Source organism: Arachis ipaensis, chromosome B07 (genome assembly GCF_000816755.2).
Source record: "Arachis ipaensis cultivar K30076 chromosome B07, Araip1.1, whole genome shotgun sequence".
Classification (NCBI taxonomy): domain Eukaryota; kingdom Viridiplantae; phylum Streptophyta; class Magnoliopsida; order Fabales; family Fabaceae; genus Arachis; species Arachis ipaensis.
Genome location: NC_029791.2, coordinates 27,747,079 through 27,768,236, shown reverse-complemented (window position 1 = coordinate 27,768,236; position 21,158 = coordinate 27,747,079). Strand labels below are relative to the sequence as shown.

The 21,158-nt window shown below is 37.1% G+C and overlaps 1 long non-coding RNA gene across 1 annotated transcript; it reads right to left on the bottom strand.

Moving 5' to 3' along the window:
- On the bottom strand, nt 1,028–20,426 carry LOC110264540. The gene is made up of 3 exons (XR_002350718.1): nt 20,417–20,426; nt 17,515–17,527; nt 1,028–1,103 (listed from the first exon to the last, which is right to left on the bottom strand). It is a non-coding gene; the product is annotated as an uncharacterized LOC110264540 (long non-coding RNA).

Below are 21,158 nucleotides of genomic sequence, written 5' to 3'. Positions count from 1 at the left end.
ATGTTTTGTTTAAGTTTTATTATGTTTTCATAGGTTTTAGTGTAAAACTCACATTTTTGGTTTCTACTATGAGTTTGTGTGTTTTTATGCAATTTCAGGTATTTTCTGGCTGAAATTGAGGAGCTGGAGCAAAAGTCTGATTCAGAGGCGGAGAAAGCACTGCAGATGCTGTCAGGTTCTGACCTCTGTGCACTCGAAGGTGCTTTTCTGGAGCTAAAAATATCCAAATGGAGTGTTCTCAACAGATATGGAAAGCTAAGATCCAGGGCTTTTCAGCAATATATAATTGTTCATACTTGTCTTTGGAGATGAAAGCCCAAAACTGGCATTCAACGCCAGCCACGTTCAACGCCAGCCACCTACCCCCTTCCTGGCGTTGGACGCCCAAAAGGGAGCAGCTGGTGTCCAACGCCCACAAAGGTGTCCCAAGTAGGCGTTCAACGCCCAAGAAGCCTTGTAGCACATGGGAGACACTAAAGCTCAGCCTAAACACTCACCAAGTGGGCCCCAAAGGTGGATTTTCGCACTACAAGCCTAAGCCTATCATATTTCTGTAATCCTTAGTGATTAGATTAGTATATATAGACAAGGGTCCATCCTTGTTAGGGACTTGATGAATCCACATTTCATGGTATTTATTTGCTCTATTTGGGTGGATTTCATCAACTTTTCTTGCACTTATCCATTGAAATAGCTTAGTTTTGTGATTTCTTCCTAAGTTGTGCTTGAAAGTAAAAAAACATGCTTTTTAAGCCTTTTAACTGCTAAATTTTATTCACTTTAATCCCATTTGATGCCTTGATGTGTTTGCTAAGTGATTTCAGGTTTTCAAGGCAAGTATGGATTGAAGAAGTGAGAAAAAGAGCATGCAAAAGGGAAGAAACCATGAAGAAATGGAGTTTGGAAGTTCAGCAATCCGTGCGTGCGACACACAAGTCACGCATACGCGTGGAAGTGAATTTTTCTTAGTGACGCGTGCGCGTGACAGAAGCGTACTAGTGACCCGAGTCACGTGAGCTCATTAATACAAATCGCTGGGGCCAATTTTGGGCCTCCAAAACTCAATCCAACTCATTTCTGAAGCTATTTCAACCCCAATTCAACTGGAAACAGGGGGGCAATTAGGTTTAGCTTTTACATGCTTTTCTCTTAGTTTTCTAGAGAGAAGCTCCCCCCTCTCTCTAGAATTTAGGTTTTCTTAGTTTAATTTCCTTTAATTTCAGCTTTTAATTCTTGTTCTAGTGTAGTTTCCTTTATGTTTTTATGCTCTTTTGTCTTTATCTTCTTCATCTCTTTTGTTATTTCCTTTATTTTGTCACTTTTATGTTATGAACACTATTTGTTTATTTTAATTTCATTTAATGCAAATTTATGTTTTCATCTTATTATTGCTTTCTTTAGTTGTTATTATGATTTTCCTTGCCTTTGGTAGTTAGATTTTATTTTTAATACAATTTAATATTATTTTATTTTCATGCACACCAAATGTTTGATAAAATGCTTGGCTTAGTTTTTACTTAGTTTTTTTCCTTCACTTTTGGCTTGGTATTGAGGACTTTGGTGCTCCTTGAGTCATTGATGTCCATTCTTGTTTGATACATTAGAGTAGTTAGTTGATTTGGTTTTCCTTGACTCTAAGTGACCCACTAGTGTTGACTAGGACTTAGGGATTGAAATCAACTATGCCTATTTGACTTATTCTCGATGTAAGGCTGACTAAGTAGGATTAACTCTTCATAATCATCATGTGTCTGTGGTTAATGTCTAGGATAGGTAACCTTAGCTCTCAATTACTTTCCAAGAGGTTTCTTGCATTTTAAGTTTCCTTCCCTTGCACTTAATTGCTTTGACTTTTAATTCCTTGCATGATCATTTAATTGCTTTCATTTAATTTCTTGCATGTTAAGTTACTTTCTTGCTATTTATATTTCTTGCTTCTCTTGCAATCAATCATAGCCAATAATCTTAGCACTTCATTTGCAACTCCTAGAGAAGACGACCCGGGACTTCAAACTCCCAGTTATTTTGTTTTTGCATTGTGACATCTTTTGATTTAGATTTGATTGTTGGCCAATTGTTGGGTTGGGAACTATACTTACAACGCCAATCTTATTTTGATAAAATTCCTAACCCGCTTTGGGCTAACATTAGGACTCTTGCCCACTTTTACGTTTCATTTTGTATTTCTTCCATCAGCATGAGTCGCTAAACCTCCTAGGTTAAGGTTAGGAGCTTTGTTGAGTTTTATGGATTAATAAAAGCACTGTTGTTCTATTTCAATTCGCGTTTTATTCTCTCTTAAGATGTATCTTCGTTCTTCAACTTTATGAATGAGTTGAACCGTCAAAAGTTATCTCTATTCTAAATGGGTTCAGCGAGTGTCTTTCGTCGGATATCAATGAACCACTAGCTTGAGGATACATCTCTTAGACAGCTAATCCACGACTTCGTTAGGGGCTTCTCGAGACATCAGTTTAGCCGAGGTACGGGGAGATTAGAGTCTTTGTGGTAAAGGCTAGAACCAAGGCACAACATTCTCTGATCCGAAAGATTCAACCTTGTTTGTGGTGTTTTGAGTAGGATCACCAAGGGAATGAACTGCAGGAGCTTCACCCTCATTCATACTGGATGCGCACTAAACCTAGTGTTCAGCCTAGAGGAAGATTGGTGGCTACTCAAACCAGCGTTGATCACATACAGCCTGTTATAGAAGAAATCATTCACAGTTGGAGTAGACAGTAAGAAAGTATTGATCTAGAAGAACAAAGCATCTTTGAAGCCTTAACCATCTTCTTATCATTCGATTCACAATTACTGAGTAACATTATCTTTATTTTACTTTTATGCATTTAAACAACTACACAACTTTTCTATCCACCTAACTAAGATTTACAAGATAACCATTGTTTGATCCAAGCCAACAATCCTCGTGGGATCGACCCTGACTCACCTCAGGTATTACTTGGACGACCCAGTGCACTTGCTGGTTCAGTTGTACGGAGTGTGGGAATCCATGCACCAAGTTTTTGGCACCGTTGCCAGGGATTGTTCGAGTTTGAACAAACTAACGGATTATTTTATTGCTTAGATTAGGTACTTTTAAATTTTGTTTGAGTTTTTTGTGTCTCTTTTCGAAAATTTTCTTTTTCAAAAATCTTTGTTTTCTTTTTTAATCTTTATCTTTTGTTTGAGTCTTTGTTCTTGTTATTGGTAAAAGTTTCGAACTCCTTGGTGTCTTTTTCTAAAAAAATTTTCAAAAATAGTGTCTTTTGTTTGAGTCTAGTGTCAATCTTTAAGTTTGGTGTCCTTTAGTTGTTCTTTATTTGCTTTGAATTTTCGAAAATCATCTTTGTGTTCTTTATTGGTGTTCAAGTTGTTCTTTTTTTTCTTTTTGTTTTGATCTTTAAAATTTTAAGTTTGGTGTCTTTGGGTGTTTTTCTTTAAAATTTTCGAAAACTTTGCGTCTTAGATCTAAAAATTTTAAGTTTGGTGTTATTTAGTTGTTTTCTCTTTCTTCATTAATTCAAAAAATAAAAATAAATATCTTTTCTATCTTTTTACTTTAATTTTCGAAAATTCTAGCAAGCTTTTCAAATTTTAATTTCAAAATCATTATCTAATCTTATTTTAATTTTAAATCTTTTCAAAAATCATATTTTTTCAAATATTTTCTTTTAATTGTGATTTTATCTTATCTTATCTTGCTTTTAAAATTTAAAATTCAAATCTTTTTCAAATCTTATCTTATCTTATTCAAATTTTAAAATTCAATTTCAAAATTAAAATTTTAAAATTTCAAATTTCAAATTTCAAAATCAAATCTTTTTCAAAAATCAAATTTAAAATCTTATCCCTCTTTTAAATCTTTTTCAAATCTTTTCAAATTCTTATCTTATCTTTTCTAGTTTCAAAATTTAAAGTCAAATATTTTTCAAATCTTTTCAATTTCTATCTTATCTTATCTAATTTTGAATTTTAAATTCAAATATTTTCTAATCTATCTTATCTTGTTTTCAAATCTTTCTTAATTAGTTACTTGTTTTCTCTTTCTTCTTTTTCAAGACTTCCCAATTAATTCTTCTCTCTTCTAATTTTCGAAAATATCTTCTCTATTTCTCTCTCTTCTTTTTCAAAATTTATCATTCAGTTTTTAATTCTTTTTTGTTAATTAGCTTTAATTTTTGAATTTTATTAATAAATAAAAATAAAAATAAAAATATCTTAATTCTAGCTTCTCTTCTCTTCTTAATTTTTGAAGTATTCCTCTCTCTTTTCTATCTCTATTCTTCTTTCTTCTTCACATCTCACTGAGGAGTCCTCTGTTCTTGAACATAGAGCTCCCATTCTTCTTTCTTCTTGTTTTTATTTTCTTATTTATGAGCAAGAGCAGGGATAAAGAACCTCTCTTAAATCCTGATCCTGAACATGAGAGGACTTTAAGGAGGCATTTACAACAAGTTAAAGAACAACACTCCGAAAGAAACCGCACAGAGATTTTTGAACAAGAAGCTGAAAACGTGGCAGCCGAGCCTAATAATGAAGGAGATGCAAGAAAGGTTCTTGGTAACCACACCATACTAACTTTTGATTTTTATGGAAGAAGTATCTCCGTACCTACCATTAGAGCAAACAACTTTGAGCTTAAGCCTCAATTAGTCTCTCTAATGCAACAGAATTACAAATTCCATGGACTTCCACTGGAAGATCCACATTAGTTTCTATCTGAATTCTTGGAAATCTGTGACACTATTAAAACCAATGGAGTGGATCCTGATGTCTACAGACTTATGCTCTTTCCTTTTGCTGTAAGAGACAGAGCTAGAACATGGTTGGAAGAGACAGAGCTAGGATATGGTTGGACTCTCAACCTAAAGAAAGTCTAGACTCTTAGAAAAAATTGGTCAATGCTTTCTTGTCCAAGTTCTTTCCACCTCAGAAGATGAGCAAAATCAGAGTGGAAGTTCAAACCTTCAAACAAAAAGAAGATGAATCCCTCTATGAAGTTTGTGAAAGATACAAGCAACTGATCAGGAGATGTCGTTCTGACATGCTCTCATAATTGTTTATCTTAGGAATCTTCTATGATGGTCTCTTTGAGATGTCCAAAATATCATTGGACAGCTCTGCAGGTGGATCACTCCACTTGAAGAAAATGCCTACAGAAGTAAGAGAACTCATTGAGATGGTCACAAACAACCAATTCATGTACACTTATGATAGAAACTCTGTGAATAATGGGGTAGCTCAGAAGAAAGGAGTTCTTGAAGTAGACACTCTGAATGCCATATTGGCTCAGAACAAGATCTTGACCCAACAGGTCAATATAAAATCTCAGCATTTGACTAGAATGCAAGTTGCAACTGGCAGCACTCAAGAAGCTTCCTCTGAAGGAGAAGCTTATGATCCTGAACAACCCATGATGGAGGAGGTGAATTACCTGGGGGAACCTTATGGAAACACCTATAACCCTTCATGGAAAAACCATCCTAACCTTTCATGGAAGGATCAACAGAAGCCTCAGCAAGGCTTTAATAATAATCAAGGTGGAAGAACCCAGAATAGGTTCAACAACAGGCCACCATTCCCATCTTCTTAGGAACATATGGAGACTACTAGGCAGAGCCTTTCTGACTTAGTCAGTATAGTCTCTAACCTCTCTAAGACCACTCATAGTTTCATAACTGAAAGAAGATCCTCCATCAGAAATTTGGAGGTACTAATTAGTCAACTGAGCAAGAGAATCCTTGAGACTCTTCCTAACACTCTTCCTAGTAACACTGAAGTAAATCCAAGAGAAGAGTACAAGACCATCACTACTGAAGCTGAGGCTGAATCTGAAGGGAGTAATCTGGCATTGAACACCAATGATGAAATCCTTAATGGGCGTTCAACACCCAAACTGGCAGAGAAGCCAGCGTTGAACGCTAGTGAAGATGTCTCCACTGGGCGTTCAACGCCCAAAAGGCCACAAGAGGTGGCGTTGAACGCCAGTAAAGGTATTCCTACTGAGCATTCAACACCCACTGATGAAGCCCCTGTCCAAGAATTAAAGGAAGCCAAGGCTCATGTAGAGACCATAGAGGTCCCCTTGCATGCACTCTTGCAATGCATCAGTTTTGATGAGTACTCATCCTCTGATGAGGATGAAAAAACTAGGGAAGAGCAAGTTGCTCGGTACCTAGGAGCTCTTATGAAGCTAAACGCCAAGTTATTTGGAGTAAAGGCATTGGAGGAAGAATCTCCAGTGCTTACCAAAGAACTAAATGCTTTGGTTCAGCAACAAGCTTTCGGATCCCGGACGCTTCCTAATTCCTTGCACCATAGGCACCATGACCTTTGAGAAGGCTCTGTGTGACCTAGGGTCAAGTATAAACCTCATGCCACTCTCTGTGATGGAGAAGTTGGGAATCTTTGAGGTACAAGCTGCAAATATCTCACTAGAGATGACAGACAAGTCAATGAAAAAAGCATATGGCTTAGTAGAGGACTTTTATATCCCTGCCAACTTCATAATCTTACAGAGTTATACCTTCTTCTCCTTCATAGTTTTCAATAAAACATTATATTTTCTCAATTTAATCTTTCTTTAATTCAATGGAAAAGGGCAGAGAGAGTTAGACTTGGAGAAAAGCCAAATGTTTATTTCAGAAATTCTTTGTATGTATTTCTGTTTTGTTATCATGATCCTCAGGGAATTCTCTTACAAAGTTGGGTGAGCAATTAGTGGTTGTAAATCTAGGTTGAGTTCCTAGTCAAATCTGGTTTGGGTAGAAGCTGGGTTTGTCCTAGATAGGATTGGATTGAATCCAAGAAAAATTAGTGAATGTAACCTTGGTTAAAGACAGTGAAATTTCATCGTAGTTGTGATGGAGACTGGATGTAGGCTACATTGTACAAGGTAGCTGAACCAGGATATATCGTCGTGTTACTTCTCTCTCTTTGTTTTGATTCTGGTTTTCTTCTCTAAGAGACAAAACAAAATTTTCTCATGCTTTTTATAATCAGAAATACTTCACAGCATCTATCCCTTCACACAATTCTGTTTTGGCTCCTCCATCGACAAGAGACAAATTAAAAGTATATCCTGCTTTTCAACTCAATGTGACTCAACAGATACTACAAGATCCATCCAGTTTAAAGAAAAAGCAAGAAAAGTTAAAAGAGGCATAGATTCCTCTTCTCTAAGCCACTGATATCCATCAATTGGTATAAGAATTTAGTCTCAAAGGGATCAAGCTTTATAGCTTGGAGTAAAGATCTAAATGGCCAATAATATGGGATCTAATACAACGGCTTACACTTTGACAGAAGGGCAATCCAACAATAGACCTCCATTCTTCAATGAAAAAAATTACAACTACTAGAAAGGTGAATACTGATTGTTGCAGGCAATGTCAACGAAAAGAAGGAGTATGAGAAGCAAGGTGGAAAGGCAAATGCAGATCGTCGTGGGAAATGTGAACGAAAGGAAGGAGTATGAGAAGAAAGGTGGAACTTAATGCTAAAGCTGTCAACATGCTAAACTGTGCCATTATCTTCGAGAAATACTAGAAGGTATCTATATGTAAAACAACAAAAGAAATTTGGGATAAGCTCCAAGTTACACATGAGGGCACTAAGAAAGTAAAAGAAACAGGGATTGACATGCTGAGCAAGGAATATGAAATGTTTGCTATGAAGGAAGGAGAATCAATAGATAAAATGTTTGAGATATTCTCTATCATCGTAAATAGCTTGGATGCTTTGGGGATTACTCATTCCGAACAAGTACTGATGAGAAAAATTTTGAGAAGCCTAACAAAAGAGTGGAAAACCAAGGCCACTATTTTCTCAGAAAGCAGTAACCTGAACAAAATGACCTATGATGAGCTTAGAGGAAAGTTACTTGCTTACGAAACCACTCTCATGAAAAGTGATACAAAAAAGGAAATGAGTGGCCTTTAAGTCTTATGCTGAATCATTTGAAGATGATTCCAGCGACTGTTTATCAAATGACGAGATTATATTTTTTGCTAGGAAAGTTAGAAGGCTGATGAGGCAAAAGGAAGGAACAGAAGAGGCAACTCAAAGGAACCAAAGAAAGGCATCAACAAAGTCATTTGCCATAACTGCAAGGAAGCTGGACATTTCAAATATGATTGTCTCAAAATCAAGAGAGAAGACAAGACTAGGAAGGACAAGAAAAAGGTGCTCATGGCTTCATGGGAAGATCTGAAAAATGATTCTGAAGAGGATGAAGAATCTGATCACAACTCTCAAGCGTGCTTAATGGCCGATCACAATCAACATGATGAGGTAACATATTTTCAACCCACTAATGATAAACTCCATCAAATGATTGATGATCTCACTGAGAAAATTAGAAAATTTTTGAATCAATGCTATGACCTTGAATCTGAAAATGATATTTTGAAGGCTGAAAATGCTTACCTAAGAGAAAAATTAAAAGAAACAAAAAATACTATTGATCTTGTTGAAGAAAACAAACGACTTAAATCTAAAATTAAAAGTCTTAATGGAAAGCATTCTATCACTGCCTTCTTGAATTGCATTGAAGAAAATGAAAGGTTGCATAATGTGATTAAAGGTTTAAATCAAGACATAGCAAAATTTGTCCAAAGTTCTAAAAACTTGGACAAATTTTTAGCTAGTCAAAGACTTCTTTTTGCAAAGGCTGGCTTGGGGTATCATGACAAATATAAAATTATTTTTGAAAAACAATATTTTAAAAATGAAGCCTCAATGTCCAAAAACAAAAGCTTTCAACCCTCAAATCATTTTGAAAAATCAGCAAGCAAAAACTCTTGTCATACATGCAACCGGTTTGGTCATTTACCTATTCAATTCTTCATCTTTGAAAGAAGGATTGGTAACAAAGTCTACAAGGTAATTAGCAAATATAATGCTCTTGGACAACCAAGAAGGTTTAACATTAAAGGATCCAAAATGATTTGGATATATAAGGTCACTTAAGAGTATTATGCAGATTTGCATAGCATCTAAAAAGAAGAAGGACGTGTGGTTCTTGGATAGTGGATGCTCTAGGCACATGACTGGAAATTATATATGGATAAAAAGAAGGAAAGAATCATGTCTGGCCTAAAACAAACTTAAAGCCCAAACTGGTGATCTGAGTCCATTCACTTAACTTGGTTTATAACTAAGATTGGCAACTCCATTTGCATCTGAACTAAACATAAGCCAGCGAACGAAACTCTCTCTTCTCTCTTTTCTCTCACCCATGTGAAGTTAAGAAAGAAAACAAGAATGAAAAAATCTGATTAGGGCTCAAATCAGAAGTGAAAAAAGGGGGTTACCATTTTCAAGCAAAGAAGAAAAACGTCAAAGAAGCTAGGACTTCAAGCAAATATCATATCTCAATGTTACAGCAAAGAAAGGTTTCCTCATTTGTGCTTCATTGAAGATTGTTGAAGAAATTTTTCTTTTGCATGCACAAAATAGGAAATTTGATTCAAATGGAGGTTATGTAGCTTTGCAAGAAATCAATGGTCAGAAAAAAAACTTAGAGCCAAAGTTTTGGTACACGACTCAGATTTAAGAAGCAATATGAAAAAGGATTAAAGAGAAGATGAAAGGTATGAATGCATATACTGTTAAATCATCGCTACTATCCTATCTTTCTTCTGCGCTACCGCTGCTGCTGATATTAGGGAAGACGAAGTCAAACAAGTTGCTGAAAACAAGTTTCAAGCTTTGGAAGCTTTACTCCATTAAAAGGGATAAATGGCCAAGGATTGGAGCAAGGAGTGGAGCAAGGAGTGGTGCAAGGAGTGAGAGCGCAAAGTTTGAGTTTACATAGCTTACAGAGCTGTACCTTCTTCTCCTTCATGGTTCTCAATTGAATATTCTATTTTCTCAGTTTAAATTTTCTTTATTTCAATGAAAAAAGGCATTTCAGTGGGGAATGTTAGAAAAAGCCATTGAGTAAAAAAAGGCAGAGAGAGTTAGACTTAGAGAAAAGCCAAATGTTTATTTTATAAATATTTTGTATGTATTTCTGTTTTGTTATCATGATCCTGAGGGAATTTTCTTGCTAAGTTGGGTGAGCACTTAGTGGTTGTAAATCTAGGTTGAGTTCCTAGTCAAATCTGGCTTGGGTAGAAGCTAGATTTGTCCCGGATTGGATTAGGTTGAATCCTAGAAAAATTGGTGAATGTAATCTTAGTTAAAGATAGTAAAATTCCATCATAGTTATGATGGAGACTGGATGTAGGCTACATTGAACAAGGTAGTTAAACCAGGATATATCATCGTGTTACTTCTCATTCTTTCTTTTGATTCTGGTTTTCATCTCTAAGAGACAAAACAAAATTGTCTCCTGCTTTTCATAATCAGAAATACTTCACAGCATCTATCCCGTCACACAATTATGTTTTGGCTCCTCCACCGACAAGAGATAAATTAAAAGTATATCCTACTTTTTAACTCGAGGTGACTCAACAAATACTAAATGATCCATCTAGTTTGAAGAAAAAACAAGCAAAGTTAAAAGAGGCCTAGATTTAAACCCCCATCTCTAAGCCACTAATATCCTTCAAGATAGAATTTGAAAATTTTGACTGTCCTTATTATACGGGAGATTGCAGTGAAATTTTTAAAAAAACTTAGAAAAAAACACCTAAATAATTAAAATGCAAAACTTTTTTGTTTAAAAAAATATAAGCAGGGAGGAATTGTAGAACGGAATATTGTTGTTAGTAATAAACAAATATAAAATTAAATTTTCTAATAGTACACTTGTTTTTAAAAATAGTATTACCAATTGTTAGACCATGTATAATATTTAAATATTTTTTTATTTTCTTACAGACTGATGAGCGGATATTTTATACGCTTTTTGGCATCATTTTCATATAGTTTTCAGTATGTTTTGTTTAAGTTTTATTAAGTTTTCATAGGTTTTAGCGCAAAATTCACATTTTTTTATTCTACTTTGAGTTTGTATTTTTATGTAATTTCAGGTATTTTCTAGCTGAAATTGAGGAGTCGGAGCAAAAGTCTGATTCAGAGGCAGTGCTTTACTGCAGATGCTGTCTGGATCTGACCTCCTTGCATTCGAAAGTGCTTTTCTAGAGCTACAGAAGTCCAAATGAAGCTTTCTCAACGGCTATGGAAAGATAACATCAAGCACTTTCCAGAAATATATAATAGTCTATACATTACTTCAGAATTGAAGGCCTAAAACAGGCGTCCAACGCCAGCCTCCTGCCCTATTCTAGCGTCTAACGCCCAAAGGAGAAAAGACCAGCGTCCAACGCCCATAAAGGACCCCCTAGCTAGCGTTCAATGCCCTAGACGCCTCCTAGTACATCATCAAAGCTCAGCCCAAACACTCACCAAGTGGCCCCCGAAAGTGGATTTTAGTGCTAAAAGACTGTTTTACCTTTTTTATGTAATCCTTAGTCATTAGTTTAGTATTTAAGGGAGAAGATCACATAGCTAGAGAAAAACTTCCAGCATATTTTGAATTTTACATTGTATTTTCTATCAGTATGAGTTTCTAAGCCTCCTAGGTTGAGCGGATGAGCTCTGCTGAAATTTATGGATCAATAAAAGTATTACTGTTTCTTTTCAATCTGTGTTTAATTCTCGATTCTAAAATGTATCTTCATTCTTCATCATTATGAATGCGTTGAACTGGAACAAGGTTTTCTCATTCTACATGGATTCAGAGTGCGTCTTTCATCGATCAATGATGAACCACTAGCTTGATTATACATCTCTTAGACGGCTAATCCACGACTTCGTTGGGAACTTCTCGAAACATCAGTTCAGCCGAGGTATGGGGAGATTAGAGTCTTTGTGGTAGAGGCTAGAACCCAAAGGCACAGCATTCTCTAATCCGGAACATTTGACCTTGTCTGTGACATTTTGAGTAGGATCATTAAGGAGAACAGACTGTAGGAGCTTCACCCTCAATCAGAATGGATCCACACTGACCCTAGGGTTCAGATCTGGAGGAGCATTGGCAACCTTTCAACCGGTGTTGATCACATACAGCCTGCCATAGAAAAAATCATTCACAGTTGAAGAAGACAGTAAAACCAGAGTTATCCAGAAGAACAAAGCATCTCCAAGCCTTAACCATTTTCTTATCATTATAAACATATCAACCTAATTAAATTCTCTTTATTTTCTTTTATGCATTTAAACAACAATCCTACCTCTTCTATTCGCCTGACTAAGATCTATAAGATAACGATAGCTTGCTTCAAACCACAATCCTCGTGGGATCGACCCTGACTCGCTCAGGTATTACTTGGACGACCCAGTGCACTTGCTGGTTCAGTTGTAGGAAGTGTGGGAATTCGTGCCACAAGTTTTTGGCGCCGTTGCTGGGGATTGTTTGAGTTTGGACAACTGATGGATTATCTTGTTGCATAGATTAGGTATTGTCTTTAATTTTGTTAGAGTCTTTTATTTTATTTTCTTTTTTTTTCGAAAAATAAAAAAATTCAAAAACCTTTTCTTTTCTTTATTTAATCTTTGTTTTTGGTTTGAGTCTTTTGTTTTTGTTCTTGTTGAATTTCGAATTTCTTGAGTCTTTTTCTAAAAATTTTCAAAAATAGCGTTTTTTGTTTGAGTCTTGTGTCAATCTTTAAGTTTGGTGTCTTCTTGAGTCTTTTCTTTTAATTTTTCAAAAATTGTGTCTTTAGTTTTCAAAATTTTTAAGTTTGGTGTCTTTTGCATGTTCTTGTTTTCCTTGAATTCTTTGAGTTTTGTTCTTGGTGTTCTTCTTGGTCTTCAAAGTGTTCTTCTTTTTCTTGTTATTTTGATCTTAAAATTTTTAAGTTTGGTGTCTCTTTGTATTTTTCTTAGCAATTTTTGAATTCTAGGTGTCTTAGATCTAAAAATTTTAAGTTTGGTGTCTTTTTGTTGTTTTTCTCTTTCTTCATTAAATTCAAAAAATAAAAAAAATAAAATATCTTTTCTTATCTTTAATTGCAATTTTCGAAAATTACAACCAAAAATTCAAATTTTAATTTTAAAATAATTATCTTATCTTATCTTAGTTTTAAATTTCAAAAATCAATTTTTTTCAAAAATCATATCTTTTTCAAAATCTTATCTTATCTTTTTATCTTTCTTTAAAATTCAAAAAAATCTTATCTTATCTTTTTTTTCAAATTCAAATTTTAAAATTCAAATAAAAAATTCAATTTCAAAATTCAAAATTTAAATTTCAAATTTAAAATTTCAAACTAAAACCTTTTCAAAAATCAAATCTTTTTCAAATCTTTATCTTATCTTGTTTCAAATTCAAAATTCAAAATTTAAAATTTAAAATTCAAATTTCAAATTTCAAAATTCAATTTCAAAATTCAAAATTTAAAATTCAAAGTTCAAATTTTAAATTCAAATCTTTTCTAATCTTTTATCTTATCTTATTTTCAAATCTTTCTTAATTGGTTACTTGTTTTCTCTTTCTTCTTTTTCAAAACTTCCTAACTAATTCTTCTCTCTCCTATTTTCGAAAATTCTCTTCCATCTCTCTCTTCTATTTTCGAAAATTCATCAATTAATTTTCAAATCTTTTTAGTTAATTAGCTTCTATTTTCGAATTGCATTAATAAATAAAATAAAAATAAAAATATTTTAATTCTTGTTTATCTTTTCACTTCTAATTTTTGAATTCTTCTTTTCCTTCTTCTATCTTCATTCTTCTTTTCTTTTTTCTTCACATCTCACAGGGAGTCCTCTGTTCTTGAACATAGAGCTCCCATTATTCTTTTTCCTTGGTTTTCTTTTCTTGTTTATGACTAGGAACAGGGACAAAGAGCCTCTCTTTAGTCTTGATCTTGAACCTAAGAGGACTTTAAGGAGAAGCTTACAACAAGTTAAAGTACAACATTCCAAAAGAATCCTCTTAGAAAATTTCGAACAAGAGGCAGAGAACATGGCAGCCGAACCTAATCATGAAGGAGAGGCAAGAAAGGTTCTTGGTGACTTCACCATGCCTATCTCTGATTTCTATGGTAGAAGCATCTCTGTACCTACCATTAGAGCTAACAACTTTGAGCTTAAGTCTCAGTTAGTCTCTCTTCTACAACAGAATTGCAAGTTCCATAGACTTCCACTAGAAGATCCACACCAATTCTTGTTAGAATTCTTGCAAATCTGTGACACTGTTAAGACCAATGGAGTGGATCCTGAGGTCTACAGACTTATGCTCTTTCCGAGCTAAGATATGGTTGGATTCTCAACCAAAAGAGAGTCTAGACTCTTGGGAGAAGTTGGTCAATGCTTTCTTGGCCAAATTCTTTCCTAGTCAAAAGATGAGCAAAATCAGAGTGGAAGTTCAAACCTTCAGACAAAAAGAAGGTGAATCCCTTTATGAAGCTCGGGAAAGATACAAGCAACTGATCAGGAGGTGTCCTCCTGACATGCTCTCAGAATGATCTATCCTAGGTATCTTCTATGATGGTCTGTCTGAGATGTCCAAAATATCATTGAACATCCCTGCAGGTGGATCACTCCACCTAAAAAAAATGCCTGCAGAAGCTAGAGAACTCATTGAGATGGTTGCAAACAACCAATTCATGTACATTTCTGAGAGAAACCCTGTGAACAATGGGGTAACTCAGAGGAAAGGAGTTCTTGAAGTTGACCCTCTGAATGCCATATTGGCTCAGAACAAGATCTTGACCTAGCAGGCCAATATGATCTCTCAGCATTTGACTGGAATGCAAGCTGCAGCTGGCAGCACTCAAGAAGCTTCTTCTGAAGTAGAAGCTTATGATCCTGATCAACCCACTATGGAGGAGGTGAATTACATAGGAGAAACCTATGGAAATACCTACAACCCTTCATGGAGGAATCATCCTAACCTTTCATGGAAGGATCAACAGAAGCCTCAGCAAGGTTTCAATAATAATCAAGGTGAAAGGAACCAAAATAGGTTCAACAACAGGCCACCATTCCCATCTTCTCAAGGGAATATGGAGACTCCAAAGTAGAGCCTTTTTGACTTAGCCATTCTAGTCTCCAGCCTCTCTAAGACCACTCATAGTTTTATAACTGAAACAAGATCCTCCATCAGAAATTTGGAGGTACAAATTGGTCAACTGAGCAAGAGAATCCCTGAGACTCCTCCTGACACTCTTCCTAGTAACACTGAAGTAAATCCAAGAGAAGAGTGCAAGGCCATCACCATAGAGGTAGAGGCCGAATCTGAAGAGAATGGGATGGAATTGAACGCCAGTTAGGAAGACCTCATTGGGTGTTCAATGCCCAAACTGGCCAAGAGCCTGGCACTGAACGCCAGTGAGGAAGCCCTCACTAGGCGTTCAACGCCTAAATGGGCAGGGACTCTGGCATTGAACGCCAGCAAGGATAGCCCTGCTGGGCATTTAACGCCCAACTTGGTAAGGAACCTGGCATTTAATGCCAGTGAAGGGGTGCATGATAGGCGTTCAACACCCAAAGAGCCACAAGAGTTGGTGTTAAACGCCAGTAGATCGGGAGTTCTGTGAAAAGTTTAGGAGGTTCCACAAGGTGTGTGAGAATAGGAAAGAGTAAAAAACTATGAGTTGGTTGCCCCCGACCCTGAGGAGAGGGTGTGCTACCCCTCTTTAAGTCGTTCCGAGCGCTCCTTTTTTTACGTTTATGATTGTTTTTTCACCAAGTTGGGTATTACCCTTCCCTTTACTTCCTTTGAAACTGATATCCTCTGGACCTGTAACCTTGCCCCTACTCAACTCCATCCTAACTCCTGGGCCTTTATAAAGATCTTTCAGCTTCTATGTCGTGAGCTAGGTGTCCGACCTTCTATTCAACTTTTCTTATTTCTGTTTGTTTTGACTAAGGCTGGGGTGACCAAGAAAAAGGCTTCTTGGATCTCTTTTAGGGCCACCCAAGGTAGGAAGGCGTTTGCCATTTTCGATGACTCCTTTCATGACTTTAAGTATTTTTATTTTAAGATCCGAGCTGTAGAGAATGTCCATCCTTTTTTCTTAGATGTGAATGACGAGCTTGCCTTTCCCCTTTGGTGGCAAGAGAACCCTGTAGTGGCTAAGTATACCCTAGAGAGTCTGGATGAGGTGGAGCAGCCCTTCGTGGGCGTGTTGAAGGAGCATTGGGGTCGGGCTCCTCAGCTGGACATGAAGAAGTTCTTAGGGGATCCCAGCCTTCTCCGGTCTGAGTTAGGTAGAATCCGACCTCTTGCTCTACTTTTGAAACTATTTTGTTACGTTTCTAATAATGTTTGTGTTTTCTTTGTTTTCAGAGATGGCTTCAGCTTTTGACTCCATGAAATTTTTGCATAAGACCAAAAAGATTGTGGCCGCCCAGAACCACCAGAGGAAGGTGGCCGAGGAGGGTTCCTCTCAGCTTCCTCCGAAGAAGCCGGTCACCGGCTCTCAAGGTGCCAGGAAGGTCATCCTTACTCCTCAAGTTAATTTGGTTTCTCCTGATCCGTCTTTAGAGGAACATCTTCCTTCTTCTCCTCTGGGTCCTACTACTAAGAAGCAGAAGACGTATAGTTTGGTTGATATTACCGATGCAAACTTTGATGGCTGGCCTGGAGTGAGGATTACGTTGTGCACTATGCCTCTGCTCCTACTGACGACGTATCTATCCGCAAGTACTTTCAATGTATGGCTCGCAGTTGTGTTAATATGGCTGGTCTGCACGCCGTTTTGGCGAGGGAGTCTGAGAAATCTAGTTTGAGATAGTTAGCAAGCTGAAGGCTGAGCTGGAGGAGAGGGTTACTGCTTTAAAGTCCTCTTTAGAGAAGAAGAAGGCCCGAGCCACTAAGGCGGAGGCCGCTTCCAAGCTGGCGGAGGAGATGGCGAAGAAGGCCAAAGAGAGCTATACTTGGGCTTATGGTAAACTTTTGGATGCGAAGGAGAGACTTCAATCGACGCATGATGATTATACCGAGTTGCAAGGTCATGTGGTGGGTGGGATGGCTCAGATGTATGAGAACTTGAAGGACCAAGTCCACGTTCTGGCACCCGACCTCGACCTCACCTTATTTAACATGGATAACGTAGTTGTAGATGGGAAGATCGTCCCTGCCGTGGATGAGGATGAGGTCCTTGTTCCTGACCTTCAGGCGAAGGCTGCCCCGGTGGTAGCAGAAATCCCTACACTTTCGTATTGTTGTACCAGCAAGTGTACTAAGTTGTCCAAGTAATACCTGAGTGAGTCAGGGTCGATCCCACGAGGATTGTGGTTTGAAGCAAGCTATGGTTATCTTGCAGGTCTTAGTCATGCAGATCAGAAAGTTGTTGATTTTATGTAATATATAGAGTTGTATTAGGATTAAAATTAGTAATAAGAATAAAGCAAAAGGGGTAGAAAATACTAATAGAAATAGGGTTAAGGATTGGAGTTGCTTTGTCTTTCTGAATTAACCATGGTAGTACTGTCTTCTTTGCTTATGAATGATCTCTTCTATGGCAGGATGTATGTGATCAACGCCATGGGTCGTAGTCATTGATCTCCTCTGCTACAGATTGAACGCCATTGGCCGTGGTCATCCAATCTGACGAAGGGTGAAGCGCTTAGTAGTCCATTCTCTTGGCGATCCTACTCAAAATGCCACAGACAAGGTCGAATCTTCCGGATCAGAGGATGCTGCTTCTTTGGATTCTAGCCTATACCACGGAGACCCTAATCTCCCTGAAAATTAGCTGAACTGGTGTCTCAAGAATTCTCCAACGAAGTCGTGGTTTAGCCGTCTGAGAGATGTATAAATATAGTTGTTGGCTCGTGCTTTCCAGTCACGTATTCACACGAACCCAAGTAGATGCGGGTGTTTGTCAGGCACGTTTGTCTTAATGTGATGAGAAGAGCTGATTGTCTGATCATCCTATTCACCACGATGATGATCGAGTATACATCTTAGGAATAAATCAAAGACGGATCGAAGAAGAAACAGTAATACTTTTATTAATTCATTGGACTCAGCAGGGATCCTCCCTCAACCTAGGAGGTTTAGAAACTCATACTGATGTAAAATACAAAGTGAAAAAAAAAATATGCTATTCTCTAGTCTGTTGTTTGAATGATTATGTAAAATACACTTTAAATACTAAACAGATGACTAGTAAGGGTAAAACAGTCTATCAAGTGCTAAAATTCACTTCTGGGGCCTACTTGGTGAGTGTTTAGGCTGAGATTTGATGAGATCCACTTGCTATGAGGTCTCTGGGCATGGAACGCCAGCTAGGGGGTTCTCTTTGGGTGTTCGGACGCTGGTCTCTGCTCTTTGGGCGCTGGACGCCTGGAAGGGGCAGGTAGCTGGCGTTGAACTCCAGTTTTGGGCCTTCAAATCCGAAGCAAAGTATGAACTATTATATATTGCTGGAAAGCTCTGGAAGTCAGATTTCTATAGCCTTTAAGAGTGCTCCATTTGGACTTCTATAGCTCCAGAAAAGCTCTTCCAAATGCAAGGAGGTCAAATCCGGACAACATCTGCAGTGCTTTCTCTGTCTCTGAATCAGACTTCTGCTCCAGCTCCTCAATTTCATCCAGAAAATACCTAAAATTGTACAAAAACACAAAAACTCATAGTAAAATCCAAAAATATGAATTTAATTCTAAAACCTATAAACACTTAATAAAAAATAAACAAAAACTACTAAAAACTATATGAAAGTGATGCCAGAAAGCGTATAAAATATTCGCTCATCACAATACAAAACTTAAACTGTTGCTTGTCCCCAAGCAACCAAAAACACAGTAGGATAAAAAGAAAATTAAGATACAAATAAATTTTTAAGTTTCAAATGAAGCTCATTTACAATTAGATGAGCGAGACTTAGTAGCTTTTTGCTTCTGAATAGTCTTGGCATCTCACTATCCATTGAGACTCAGAATAGTTGGCATCTATAAAAATTTAGAATCCAGATAATATTATTGATTCTCCTAGTTCAACTCTTTTTGAATCTTGAACACAGCTTTCAAAGTCTTGGCCGTGACCCTAAGCATCTTGTTTTCCAATATTACCACCGGATACAATAATGCCACAGACACTTTAACTGGGTGAACCTTTTCAGATTGTGACTCAGCTTTGCTAGAGTCCCCAGATAGAGGTGTCCAGAGTTCTTAAGTACACTCTTTTGCTTTGGACCTCGACTTTAACCGCTCAGTCTCAAGCTTTTCACTTGACACCTTCATGCCACAAGCACAAGGTTAGGGACAGCTTGGTTGTGCCGCTTAGGCCAGGATTTTATTCCTGTAGGCCCTCCTATCCATTAATGCTCAAAGCCTTGGATCCTTTTACCCTTGCCTTTTGGTTTAAAGGGTTATTGGCTTTTTCAATCTGCCCTCCTTTTCCTGCATTTTTGGGCAGTAATGGATTTTTCTGCTTTTTATTATTTTTTTTCTCGCTATTTTTTTTCTTTTTTGCATGCATATAATTTTTTTTGCAACATGCTTTTTCTTTTTCTTTTTGCTGCTTTTTCTTACTTCAAGAATCAATTTTTATTGATTTTTCATATTACCAATTGTACTTTTCCTTTTTCCTTATTCTTTCAAGAGCCAACATTCTAAAATTTCAACTTCAAACATGCACTGTTTAATCATACATTCAGAAATAAAAGCAATATCACCACATCAACATAATTAAACTATTCTTATTTTAAACTTAAAATTCATGTATCTCTCAATTCTTTTCAATAAAAAATTTTATTTTAAGTAAGGTGAGAGATATATGGGACATTTTACAACTTAAAGACATCAATGCAAATGATCATTGTTGCATGTACGCAAAACCCACACTTTCGTACAGCAGTACCAGCAAGTGCATTGGGTCGTCCAAGTAATACCTGAGCGAATCAAGGTTGATCCCACGAGGATTATGGTTTGAAGCAAGCTATGATTATCTTGCAGGTCTTAGTCAGGGGGATCAGAAGGTTGTTGGTTGTGAAACTATGAAGACATATAACTAATAAAGATATTTAACAGGAATAGAGTTGAGAGTCGGAGTTGCTTTGTCTTTCTGAATTAACTCTGGTACTATTGTCTTCTCTGCTTGTGAATGATCTTCTTCTATGGCAGGCTGTATGTGATCAACGCCATGGGACGTGGTCATTGATCTCCTCTGCTACAGATTGAACACCATTGGCCGTGGTCATTCAATCTGACGAAGGGTGAAGCACTTAGCAAGTCATTCTCCTGGCGATCCTACTCAAAGCGCCACAGACAAGGTCAAATCTTCCGGATTAGAGAATGCTGCTTCTATGAATTCTAGCCTATACCACAGAGACCCTAATCTCCCTAAAAATCGGCTAAACTGGTGTCTCGAGAAGTCTCCAACGAAGTCATGGATTAACCGTCTGAGAGATGTATAAACATAGTTGTTGGCTCGTGCTTTCCAGTCACGTGTTCACATGAACCCAAGTAGACGCAAGTGTTTGTCAGGAACGTTTGTCTTAATGTGATGAACAGAGCTAATTGGTTAGATCATCCTATTCACCACGATGAAGATCGGAATATACATTTTAGAAACAGATCAAACACGGATCGGAGAAGAAATAATAATACTTTTATTAATTGATAGGACTCAATAGGGCTCTTCCCCTCAACCTAGGAGGTTTAGAAACTCATACTGATGGTAAAAACACAATGTAAAACGTGAATAATGCTGAATGGTAGTATCTTCCTTTAATGATAATGTAAAATACACTTTAAATACTAAACAGATGACTAGTAAGGGTAAAATAGTCTATTTAGTGCTAAAATCCACTTCTGGCGCCCACTTGGTGAGTGTTTGGGCTAAGCTTTGATGAGATACAGGTGCTATGAGGTCTCTGGGGCGTGAAACGCCAGCTAGGGGGTCCTCTTTGGGCGTTTGTACATTGGTGTATGCTCTTTGGGCGCTGGACGCTTGGAAGGGGGCAGGTAGCTGGCGTTGGACGCCAGTTTTGGGCCTTCTAATCCGAAGCAAAGTATAGACTATTATATATTGCTGGAAAGCTCTGGAAGTCAGCTTTCCATAGTCGTTGAGAACGCGCCTTTCGATCTTCTATAGCTCCAGAAAAGCTCTTTCAAATGCACGCAGGTCAGATTTGGACAGCATCTGCGGTGCTCTCTCTATCTCTGAATCAAACTTCTGCTCCACCTCCTCAATTTAATCCAGAAAATACATGAAATTGTCCAAAAATAAAAAACTCATAGTTTAATCCAAA